Source organism: Bombina bombina, chromosome 3, assembly GCF_027579735.1.
Source record: "Bombina bombina isolate aBomBom1 chromosome 3, aBomBom1.pri, whole genome shotgun sequence".
Classification (NCBI taxonomy): Eukaryota; Metazoa; Chordata; class Amphibia; order Anura; family Bombinatoridae; genus Bombina; species Bombina bombina.
In genome coordinates, this window is record NC_069501.1 from 557,567,663 (window position 1) to 557,580,600 (window position 12,938).

Consider the following 12,938-nt stretch of genomic DNA (forward strand, 5'->3'; position numbering starts at 1 on the left):
TAATTAAAAAAAGATTTATTATTAAAAATTGCTAACCAACATTTGAGCCTTCAGTGAGGCTTACTCTTTTTGCTGGGTGATGTGTATATTTATTATAAATATTATTATCAGTTATTTGTAGAGCGCCAACAGACTCCAGAGCGCTAAAAACATGGGTCTATATGCTAGGTAACAGTTATTGGAGACAAAGGGATAGAGGGACCTGCCAAGAATTTAACTGTTATAACTCAGGTCTCATGAAGGTGATCTACAAAGCAACTAGGCTTGTAAGCTTCCAAGCTAAGGGGGTTCAAGGGGATAACCAAAGAAGGAGAGGAGCTAAGATAAAAAAAATGTTAGTGTATATTATATGCATCCTTGAAAAGTAGAGTCTTTAAGAAGCGCTTTAAAAGTTTAAAAACTGGGAAAAAAGTTGGGGAGTGATGCAGAGAGTTCCACAAAAAAGTGGCCAGTCTGGAGAAGGGCTTGCAGACTGCAATGTGAGGAGGTAACTAGAAGAGGAGGAGAGAAGGAGGTCCATGAGCAAAAGCGAAGGGGATGGGAGGGGAAAGTATCTGGAGACAAGGTCGATGATATAGGGTGCAGCGCAGTGTTATTGAGAAACTTTTAAAGTTAGAGTCAGGGTAAATGTGTTTTTATTATGGAGCATAGAGGAAGCCAGAGAAGGGGACTGGCAGAGAAGTTCAGCAGATGAGGAGCAACATGTAAGGAAGATTAGCCTGGCAGAGGCATTTATTATGGATTGTAAGGGAGATATATGGCAGATAGGGAGACTGGATAGGATGAAGTTGAAATAGTCGAGGCGGGAAATTATGAGATTAAAGTCTTAGTTGTGTCTGGTGTGAGGAAGTGCCAAATTTTGGAGATATTTATAAGGTGGCAGGAATTGGTTAAATACTGGATGTGGGGAGTGAAAGTCTAGTGTGACCCAAGACATTGGGCTTGCGGTGCTGGGGTAATGATGTTATTATCAACAGTAAGAGAAAGTTGGGGGGTAAGCGATTTTGGAAGAAAGGGGGTATAAGGAGCTCAGTTTTAGAGAGATTTACGCTTAAGGTTGTGAGAGGACATCCAGAATGAAATAATATTAGAAAGACAGTTAGTGACACAAGTTAATAAGAAAGTGAATAGGTCTGGTGCAGAGATGTAGATTTAGGTATCATTAGCATACAATTAGTATTGAAAACCCATGGGACTGTATTAAGGAACCTAATGATGAAGTATATATTCAAAAGAGAGGGGGACCAAGGACGGAGCGTTGTGGTACCCCAACAGAAAGTGTTAAAGGGTAAGAGGATGTGCCAGAGAAGGTTACAGTAAAAGGTCCAGCTTGACAAGTAAGAGGAGAGCCACAAGGGGGCTGTGCCACAGATGCAGAAGAAGTGGAGGGTTTGAAGCAAGAAAGTGTGGTCAACAGTGTCAAAGGCAGCAGACAAATCAAGAATGATTAACAGAGAAAAATGGCCCTTTTGATTTTGCTGTAATTAGATCATTAGTATCCCTATTGATTGCAGTTTCTTGGAGGTGCTCGACAACCATCCATTGCAATTGATCAAGTAGGGAGTTTAATGTGAGAAAATGTAATAAAACGTGTAATATACGAGCGTTTTCAGAAGTTTTGAGGCAAGTGTAGTAGGTAAAAAAGGGCGATAGTTAGATCGGGTTGATGGATAGAGAGAAGATTTTTTTTTGAGGATAGGTGTAATTAGTGCATGTTTAAGGGATGAGGGGAAAATACCAGTGCTGGGGGAGATATTAAAATATGTGTGAGGACAGGAATAAGAGTAGAAGAGAGGGAGGGCAGTAGTTGTGACGGTGATTGGATCAAAGGGGACAGTTAGTGAGGTGAGAGGAGAATATAAAGGAAGAAACGTCTTCCTCAGTAACAGGAGCAAAAAAGCTGAATCTAATGATTTGTGGGTTTTGGACATTAGTGATCAGTTGAAGGGGTTGGAGACTGGTATTGAGAGATGATTTAATTTCTGATGGAATCTATTTTGTTGGGGAAGTGGTTTGTCAAAGTCTTGAGCTGAGAGAGAAGTGGAAATAGGAGGTGGGGGGTAGGTGGAGAAGGGTATTAAAAGTGAATAACAGATTTTGGGTTTCACGAAAGAGTAGAGATAAGAGTAGAGAAGTAATCCTGCTTGGAGAGGTTAAGGGCAGAAAATTAGGAGTTTAAGATGAACAACTTTATTTTCTCCAATGTAGCTCAGCAGTGTGGAAACATCTACAAAGGTAGCATGTCAGAGGAGTATGCCAGGACTGAGGATGAATGTGTGAGTTTTGAGTTATGGTAGAAGGTGCCAAACTTGTCAAGGACCGCTGTAAGAGTAGAATTATAGTGACAAAATAAAACTGGTCAGGGCAGGAAAAGGAGGAGATTGTTAGAGAGCTGAGGTTTTAGAAAGTATGAAAGATGTTGCCAATCAAGTGACTTAACGATCCTGAGGAGTTTGTTGTGAGGATTAGAGGGAGTGAGAGCAGTAGGCAAGTGCTATGATGTTACAAGTGAGATGATGATGTTCAGAAAGAAGGAAATTTGTGAAGTTTGAAAGAGTGCATCAACAGCTGAAAATCAGATAAAGGGAGCGTCCATTTTTTTGAATGGGAGAGTCAGACCATAGAGACAGACCGTAAGAGGAAGTGAGCTGGAGAAGTTTTTTGGCATCAGGGAGCAGTATGTTGAGGAGAGGATATAAGGTAGCCAGAATGCAAAATGATCAAGAAATTAAGTTGAGGAGCCAGGGGGGGTGATATATAACCACAGCACATAGAGAAAGGTGGTTGGTGATAAAGATGGTTGAGGATAGAAGTGAGCTTGTTTCAAAACAGAGCAAGAGTTCCAGAGTGCACAAGTGAAGGGGGTGTTGGGTTTCCCAGACCCTCCCCCCTATGTAAAGGAGCATTTGAACTTTACCCTCTATTAAGAACAAAAAGAAAAAAAACATAAAATATTTGAAATTAAAAATATTATTGTGTATAATACATATATCACATTCTTAGGCATATAGTTGCAATCTAAATATTTGAATGTTAAAGCGTGACAATTCTCTGAACTTTTGTCACTATTTATTTGTTGGTTATCAGCTTAGTGTTAAAAACCCCATTTCTAGTGTAGGATAATTGCGGATCCAGACTATCTCATAAGTTTCTAAATAACTGGCAATTCCGTAATGAACTTATGCTGTCATATAATATGTCCTGTGGATTTCACTTATGTATCGTCATTGATTCACTGTCTGTAATGTAATGTATAGTTCAATGCGTTTATCTAAGTGCACTATTGGTAGGGACATTGGTCACGTGCAGTCACGTCAGAGTGTAATGGAATTATGATAGGACAGTCTAAGATCACGTGATTGCACGTTGAAGCTATTAAAAAAAAAAAAACAATAGTATATTTGATCGGTGGATGTAATCCTAATGCTAAAATATATATCAACTTGGAAAGGTATGAAGTCTAAACAGTGAGCTAATGGTGATAGTGAAAAAAAAATTAGAATTATTAATTTTAACCATTCATAATAAGTGCTCTTATGAAAGACTAAATATATAAATGTGTAAAAAACGACTGTCATTATATGATACAATGCAGTATAATTATCTCTTTTATCAAGAAGTGATTCTATTTGAAATATATACCTCACCAAGAGGGAAAATAAATAAATAAATAATGTGACTTATCATAAAAGGTTGTAAATGACATGAGTGAAAGTACTGATTATGATAAGTGGTAAGTCAGAGGTGGAACGTGGTATGCAAATACAGGGAGTGCAGAATTATTAGGCAAGTTGTATTTTTGAGGATTAATTTTATTATTGAACAACAACTATGTTCTCAATGAACCAAAAAACTCATTAATATCAAAGCTGAATAGTTTTGGAAGTAGTTTTAGTTTGTTTTTAGTTATAGCTATTTTTGGGGGATATCTGTGTGTGCAGGTGACTATTACTGTGCATAATTATTAGGCAACTTAACAAAAAACAAATATATACCCATTTCAATTATTTTATTTTTACCAGTGAAACCAATATAACATCTCAACATTCACAAATATACATTTCTGACATTCCAAAAATAAAACAAAAAACAAATCAGTGACCAATATAGCCACCTTTCTTTGCAAGGACACTCAAAAGCCTGCCATCCATGGATTCTGTCAGTGTTTTGATCTGTTCACCATCAACATTGTGTGCAGCAGCAACCACAGCCTCCCAGACACTGTTCAGAGAGGTGTACTGTTTTCCCTCCTTGTAAATCTCACATTTGATGATGGACCACAGGTTCTCAATGGGGGTTCAGATCAGGTGAACAAGGAGGGCCATCGTCATTAGATTTTCTTCTTTTATACCCTTTCTTGCCAGGCCACGCTGTGGAGTACTTGGAGCGCGTGTGATGGAGCATTGTCCTGCATGAAAATCATGTTTTTCTTAAAGGATGCAGACTTCTTCCTGTACCACTGCTTGAAGAAGGTGTCTTCCAGAAACTGGCAGTAGGACTGGGAGTTGAGCTTGACTCCATCCTCAACCCGAAAAGGCCCCACAAGCTCATCTTTGATGATACCAGCCCAAACCAGTACTCCACCTCCACCTTGCTGGCGTCTGAGTCGGACTGGAGCTCTCTGCCCTTTACCAATCCAGCCACGGGCCCATCCATCTGGCCCAATCAAGACTCACTCTCATTTCATCAGTCCATAAAACCTTAGAAAAATCAGTCTTGAGATATTTCTTGGCCCAAGTCTTGACGTTTCAGCTTGTGTGTCTTGTTCAGTGGGTGGTCGTCTTTCAGCCTTTCTTACCTTGGCCATGTCTCTGAGTATTGCACACCTTGTGCTTTTGGGCACTCCAGTGATGTTGCAGCTCTGAAATATGGCCAAACTGGTGGCAAGTGGCATCTTGGCAGCTACACACTTGACTTTTTCTCAGTTCATGGGCAGTTATTTTGTGCCTTGGTTTTTCCACACGCTTCTTGCGACCCTGTTTGACTATTTTGAATGAAACGCTTGATTGTTCGATGATCACGCTTCAGAAGCTTTGCAATTTTAAGAGTGCTGCATCCCTCTGCAAGATATCTCACTATTTTGACTTTTCTGAGCCTGTCAAGTCCTTCTTTTGACCCATTTTGCCAAAGGAAAGGAAGTTTGCCTAATAATTATGCACACCTGATATAGGGTGTTGATGTCATTAGACCACACCCCTTCTCATTTACAGAGATGCACATCACCTAATATGCTTAATTGGTAGTAGGTTTTCGAGCCTATACAGCTTGGAGTAAGACAACATGCATAAAGAGGATGATGTGGTCAAAATACTAATTTGCCTAATAATTCTGCACTCCCTGTATATGTACACACATCCATCCTCATGTTCGTGATACTAGAGTGTTTTGTCAAAAAATAATAAAAATTGCTATTGCAATCAGTGAAAGGCTGCTAGGTCCATATTCATATTTAGACCTTTGGGAAATAAAGTATTAAGTCGGAAGATCCAAAATGTCTCCCTTTGTCTGAGTCTATTGAATCTATTATATAGATAAGAGGGAGACATTTGTTCGATGGGAGTAATATGAAAGATCTTGGTCTCTCCATTGTGTTGTTGATTACAATGTTGAGATACGCTATGGAATTTGTAGTTTTTTTCCATATTGCAAAAATGTTTGTTCCATCTATCTCTGATCTTTCTACAGGTTCTTCCAACATATTTCAAACTCCTTGCTCCTTGTGTAAAGAATTTACACATTCTACAGTTTTTCACTAAACATTTGAAGACTCCCTTTTTCCTCAAAATACTGGTGAGTCTAGATGGTTGCGTATTTTTTATTTTTGTTGTTAGTAGATCTGTTTTACTACAACTTTACTAGGTGCTAGGAGATTTTTCAAAGTAGGAGCTCGCCCTATATACACACCTAGGTTGTTCAGGCAATTCATTTCCCAAAATTGAGTCTCTGCATAGAATATTCCAATGTTTGTTTATGATTTTTTTTATGAATTAGAGTTGTATTGTGTAATAAACATTAATCTATCTTTATTTTCTTGTGAATTCTTTTGTGATGTTTGTTTGTCCCTAGTAAAATAGGATTCCCTAGCTTCAGATTCTACTTGTGCAAAACTCTGTTATATGAGGTTAGCTGGATATCCCTTTTCTATGAACCTTTTAGTAAGTACTTTCACTCTGTTTGATGAAAATCTTTTTTCTGGGCTGCAATTTCTCATCAGTCTTTTTGAACTGCCCATATGGGACATTTCTTTTCCACGGGGTATAATGGTTACTGCGATTATCTAAATAGCTAATGCAGTCAGCAGATTTAAAAACGGTTACTTGAAGATATAGAGCCATCTTTCTTAGATATGGATAAACTAAGATCTAGGAACACAATATCCTGGGGTTGTATATTACTTGTGAAAAATAGATTGCATTAACCCCTTTGTACCGGCATCAAAGTTTTAACATTAGAACAAAGGATCAGATCATGGGGGACTGTCTACGCTGCTAGGCACGCCCTCCAGTCGATTCTTGATTGCATCAAAGGGGGAGGCTGTAGGATGCCATATAAGGCAGGATGTTCCATGCCATCCTAACGTTAAAGCCCAGAGATGTTAGAATGGAATGGAACGTCCTAACGGCGTCAAGAGGGTTAAGCAATGATACTTTTTATTGGACTAATTATACATTTAAAAGTAGATAAGCTTTTGACAATTTCTCTTCCTCAGGTCTGAAGCAATACTCAAGAAAATCCTTATTTGAATGGTGGGACCTGTTATATATGTCTATGGTGAAGAGTTGATAAAGGCCTGTTTAGAATTGACAGACCCCAAAAAACAATATCATGGGTATTATTCCAATAATACCTCACCCACTGGTTTTGTTCCATATGCTTATGGTTTTGTAAGGTGACCACTTTCAGATTACCTGCCCATAGTGCTATTTTAAAAATCACCTAGTAGACAGGTTTTTTCAATGTCTATGGCAATCAACCTGCTACCTAGAGGGGCATAAGACCTCCATTTGTCAGATGTTAATCGCTTCTTTCTTATAAGAGGTATTGTATGTGTGTGTTATACACTATATTTAGGGTATAAGGGTTCCTTTGAGGCTACTACCCCCACTATAGTAAATACATTGAGTAGATGTAGATCGCTGTTTTCTCCAACTAATAACATGGGTATGGTATGGGACCCCTAATTAATCTGTATGGATGATCAGTTGTTAGTCACTAATGTGGGTTGTTGCTGTTTGCAACAACCAAATATCTTGTTGCTCTTTTTGAGGTGTAACAAGAAGATGAAATGCATTTGCAGTTTAGAGGGTTGTTACATTTTTCTTTGTGTAGCGTGTTAGAAATTCAATAAATGAAAAGTAAATATCTACAGTGGCACATCAGCCATAAAAGTGTTTGTTTGTTTATGTTTTTTTATTATTTATTTGGAGGGGGGGTGTTACCATAAAAGCAAAATACTGCAGAACGTTTTAAATTATCCTCTTTTAAGTGAAACAGAAAATTTTACTTTTAAGTACAGTTGCCACCTTTCTTGAAAAAAATTACTGGTCAAGCTAATTAACATTGCATAAATCAGGAACTACAGCTGCTTGGACTGATTTTAAATGATCATTTGTTTATAATTAGAATCCAATACACTTAGAAGAAGTTTGGCCATGATAGCATCTTTATTTCTCTGTTAAATCTTTATTTTCCACTTTGATCTGAATGGTTAAAAATACCAGCAATGGCTAGATTACGAGTGGAACGCTACAAACTTTTGTGTGTGAGCGAAAAACCCAATGCGCGGAAAAAGTGCAACTTCGTATTGTCACGATTGCGTTAACGTATTCTCCCATAGGACTTATACTGGGGGGGGGGGGGAAACACCGATACGCGCGTGCAAACCAATCACATTTATTTAAGTAGCGGCTTAACCCGGCATGAAATATGAACATTTGTTAAAAAAATATTTCTATATATAGGCTGATGATTTTTTGGTAAAATATCTATCTATCTATCTATCTATCTATCTATCTATATATACACACATACAGATATACAATATAGGGAATATCTATTAAAAAAGTACTCTTAAATTCTCTTATGTGAAGAACATTGGAATGTGAAATATTTACAGTAAATACATAGTTAAGCAGTTTGACTTGAAACGGCTCCAATTTACGTATTGCTCTCCGCATTCAGCGTTGTCTGTCGGACCTGATCAGCACTGTCGGATCAGGTCCCACAGACATATGATAAATAGGCCCCCTAGAGTGACTCCAGCAGGATTCAGAAACTTACCCTGCAAAATGCTACACAGTGATAGATTGATCTTTGAAGAAACTTTTTCCACAGCAAACAATATTCAAGATGCTTTTCAATGGGTATGTCCCTGCAGAATAATGCACATTTTGATAACTAAATGAGTTTTAAATGCTTTAAATTTTATTTTGCATGCAAATCATTTAGAACACACAGCTTAAATGCAGATATATGGAATGATATATTTGTGTATGTATATACTGTATACTGTGTATGTATATATATATATATATATATATATTTGTCCATTAACCTATATATCTTTGTCCTTGTTACTTCCTCTCCAGCATATTTATCAGGATCTTTTTAACTCCATCTCTTGTTTCCTCCTCTTTTTTTAGGTCTATACTGTATGTGTCTCTGCTCTTCTCCCCAAGTGTTCCTCTCCATCTCACTCCCCCTCCAGTATCACAGCATCATCACCGAGTACCCGCGGCTGCTGTGCTCCAGTCCAAAATCAACATCATTTTATAAATTGCAGCCAGAAGAGTCAGAGAAAAGCGATTTATGTTATATGAAATCTCTGCTTGCTGAGTTCCTGGCCTCTCTGACAGAGTGTGACAGTGTGAGAGCGCTCAGCCCGGCGGTGGGTATTCCGGCATCAGATAAGTAGTATTTTAGAGACAAAAAGATCAATAGTGCCAGGGAGGGGGAGATAAGATCAGAACTAGTCTCAAAGCAACTTGTGTACCAGAACAGAGAGAGAGGAGAGAGAAACAGAGAGGATGAAATGATATGGAGTTTGCCCCCCCCCCCCCCCCCGCGCAAGCTGACAGGAGAAGGGTACCTACACACTGCGAATGAAATCATTACTCATTTCATTGATGTCTGGAATAAGGCCCTAATTAAACCTAAAACTAACAAATTCCAAAGCTGAAACATACGGTGTTTGTCCTAATCAAACATTGTCACAGTTCATGCAAACAGTGTCACAGATAAAGAGATATATTACATAAAATGCAGGTGACAGGAAATCTAATAGAAAGCTTGGTTTAGTTACATGAGACCGTCTATTTCATTGCTGTATTAAAAAAAAAAAGCACTAAGCAGTGGTTTATACTTATAGACATCAATGTAATATGTTTAGTTAATCATTTTAAATTAATTGTACCTTTTATTTCTTTTTTTATTTAACCTTTGTTGGTGCATTGCCCAATTCCTTCCTGTCACAGCCCTACAAAGAGGCTGTGGTCTCTACAGGAAGGTTTATCTGGCTTGATCCCACAAAACATTAAGAGTAACATAAGCTGGTTTACTATTAAGTGAATAAACTAGATAAAATGAGAGTCAGATTTGCCTATGCTCAAAAAAGGAAGAATGCAACCTAAGTTGCCAACATGTCAGCTCTTGTATCTCCCTGAGGGGCAGTGGCTACACTGAGAATTTCTAAGTGCTAATTTTGGAATGAAAACAAGTAAGTTGTTTTTTTCCTTTATATGCTTACTTTGATTTTACATATTTTGTTTTTACCAAAGAAGCATTGTTTAATATCCCTTTAAACACGAGAAAGCCATGGGTATTGCTTAGCAGAAGGGTAACACCATCAAGTAAATGATTTTCCTACACTTGACTCATTTTCATTTTTCTTCCCCATTGTAATCGTTGTTTTCGGATTTTGCAGATTTGGATATTCAAATGCACCCAAATTTCCAAATCGGCAAATCCCGAAAAATTCAGAAAATTAATAAATCAGTTTCCACCTGGACCTCCGCCTCTGCTCATCGACCGTTCCACCTCCGCAGGGATGAAGAAGATGCCGGGGTCCCAGGATGGATGAAGATGGAGCCTCCTGGATGAAGATGCTTTGCCACTGGGATGAAGATCTTTCGCCGGACTTCAGCAACGGTTAGTACCAATTTTGGGGTTAGTGTTAGTTTTTTTTTTGTTCTTTTGGGTGGTTTTTTTTTTAGATTAGAGTTTTAATGGGCCGAAAAAGAGCTGAATGACCTTTTAAGGGCAATGCCGATACAAATGCCCTTTTCAGGTCAATGGGTAGATTTGTTTTTTTTTTAGTTAGGTCTTTTTTTATTTTGTGAGTTTGGGTGGGGGGTGGGGGTTTGTAATGTTAGGGGTGGGGGTTGTTTTTATTTTTAAGAAAAAGAGCTGTTAACTTTAGGGCAATGCCCTACAAAAGGCCCTTTAAGGGCTATTGGTAGTTTATTATAGATTAGTGTTTTTTTTATTTTGGGGTGGGTTTTTTTTTTTTTTAGATTAGGCATTTTTTATTTTTAATGGGCCGAAAAAGAGCTGAATGCCCTTTTAAGGGCAATAAAAGAGCTGAATGCCCTTTTGAGGTCAATGCCCATACAAATGCCCTTTTCGGGGCAATGGATAGATTAGGTTTATTTTTATTTTGTGGGCAGGGGAGTGGTGGTTTGTAAAGTTAGGCGGTGTTTGTTTTTCTTTTTTTTTACAAAAGAGCTGTTAACTTTAGGGCAATGCCCTACAAAAGGCCCTTTTAAGGGCCCTTGATAGTTTATTATAGATTAGGGTTTTTTTTTACTTTGGGGTGTTTTTTTTTCAAAACGGGGTATTAGAATAGGAATAATTTTTATTGTTTTGGATAATTTCGTTTGTTATTTTTTGTAATGGTAGTTTTTTTTATTTTTGTAATTTTAGTGTTTATTATTTTTTTGTATTGTAGTTTTAATTTTTTTAGTAATCTTAGGTTTTTTATTTTTAGTAATGTTAGGTTTTTTTAGTGTAAACTTAGGTTTTATTTTTATTTCACAGGTACGTTTGTATTTATTTTAACTAGGTAGTTAGTTAATAATTGTAACTTTAATTTAGGTCTATTTTAATTATGTTAAAGTTAGGAGGTGTTAGGTTTAGGGGTTAATATAGTTTAATTTAGGTTGTTTGCTATATGGGGGGCCGGGCGGTTTAGGGGTTAATAGGTTTAGTTAGTGTTGGCGATATTTGGGGAATGGCGTTTTAGGGGTTAATAGGTTTAGTTAGTGTTGGCGATGTTTGGGAACGGGGGTTTAGGGGTAAATAGGTTTAGTTAGTGTTGCGATGTTTGAGAACAGCAGTTTAGGGGTTAATAGGTTTAGTTAGTGTCGGCGATGTTGGGGAACAGCGGTTTAGGGGTTAATAGCTTTATTAGTGATTTAGTTAGTGTCAATGATGTGGGGGGGTGCGGTTTGGGGGTTAATAGGTTTAGGTAGTGTTGGCGATGTGGGGTGCGGTTTAGGGGTTAATAGGTTTAGTTATTGTTGGCAATGTGGGGGCACAGCGGTTTAGGGGTTAATAGCTTTATTTAGTGGCAGCGATGTGGGTGGCGGCAGTTTTAGATAATTTTGTTTCGGCAATCGCTGGAAAATTAGTTATGTTAAGTTAAATCGCTTTTTCGGATCCTTTTGTTTTTTCGGATCCATTCTTTATTCATATGCATTATTCTATTCTAACTTCAGAATCAAATAATGCATATGAATAAAGAATGGATCTGAAAAAACTAACGGATCCCAAAAAATGATTAACAACTATTTTGCCGAAAACAAATTTATTTAAAAACTTAACTAAACTAATTTGCCGAAACGAAATTATTTATTTAACTAATCAAAACGAAACGAAACAAATTTTTTAGCGACGCACATGTCTACTCCATTGAGTAGGTCCGCTAATGGGCGCACTAACAGTTAAGCGCAATCGAAAAGGGGTTTATTGCAGCTGTTTGTGTGTCTGATGTAGCACTCATATTACAAGCTGAAAGTAAATGTGATCGCTTGAGCACAATTGAAGCTAACGTGCGTCGGGATAACCGCATCCTCAGAGCTCTGGTTAACTGTTTTGCAAAACAAAGAAGTTTCACAAAAACACACCAAAAATACATTTAAAAGTACAGTTACTCTCATAATAACACCATCTACTAAATATTATTTAAAAAACAAATTGCACTTAAAAGTTATAAGGGTGTTAGGAAAGAATGCAGGCAAACAGCTTTAACATAGAGATACATACATATACATGTATAAAGATGTATATGTATATATATATATATATATATATATATACTGTATATATATTTGTTCATATGTGTGCACATATGTATTTATGTATTTATGTGTATATATGTATTTACAGACATGTATACAAATATAAAATCATAAATACATATGTATACATATATAGCCATATACAGTATCTCACAAAAGTAAGCACACCCCTCACATTTTTGTAAATATTTTATTATATCTTTTCATTTGACAACACTGAATAAATGACACTTTGCTACAATGTAAAGTAGTGAGTGTACAGCCTGTATCACAGTGTAAATTTGCTGTCCCCTCAAAATAAATCAACACACAGCCATTAATGTCTAAACCGTTGGCAACAAAAGTGAGTACATCCCTAAGTGGAAATGTTCAAATTGGGCCCAAAGTGTGGCCACCATTATTTTCCAGCACTGCCTTAACCCTCTTAGGCATGGAGTTCACCAGAGCTTCACTGGTTGCCACTGGAGCCCTCTTCTACTCCTCCATGACTACATTCGCTCCCCCACCTTACATTTGAGGATGCCCCACAGATGCTCAATAGGGTTTAGGTCTGAAGACATTCTTTGCCAGTCCATCACCTTTACCCTCAGATTCTTCAGCAAGGCAGTGGTCGTCTTGGAGGTGTGTTTGGGGTCGTTATGT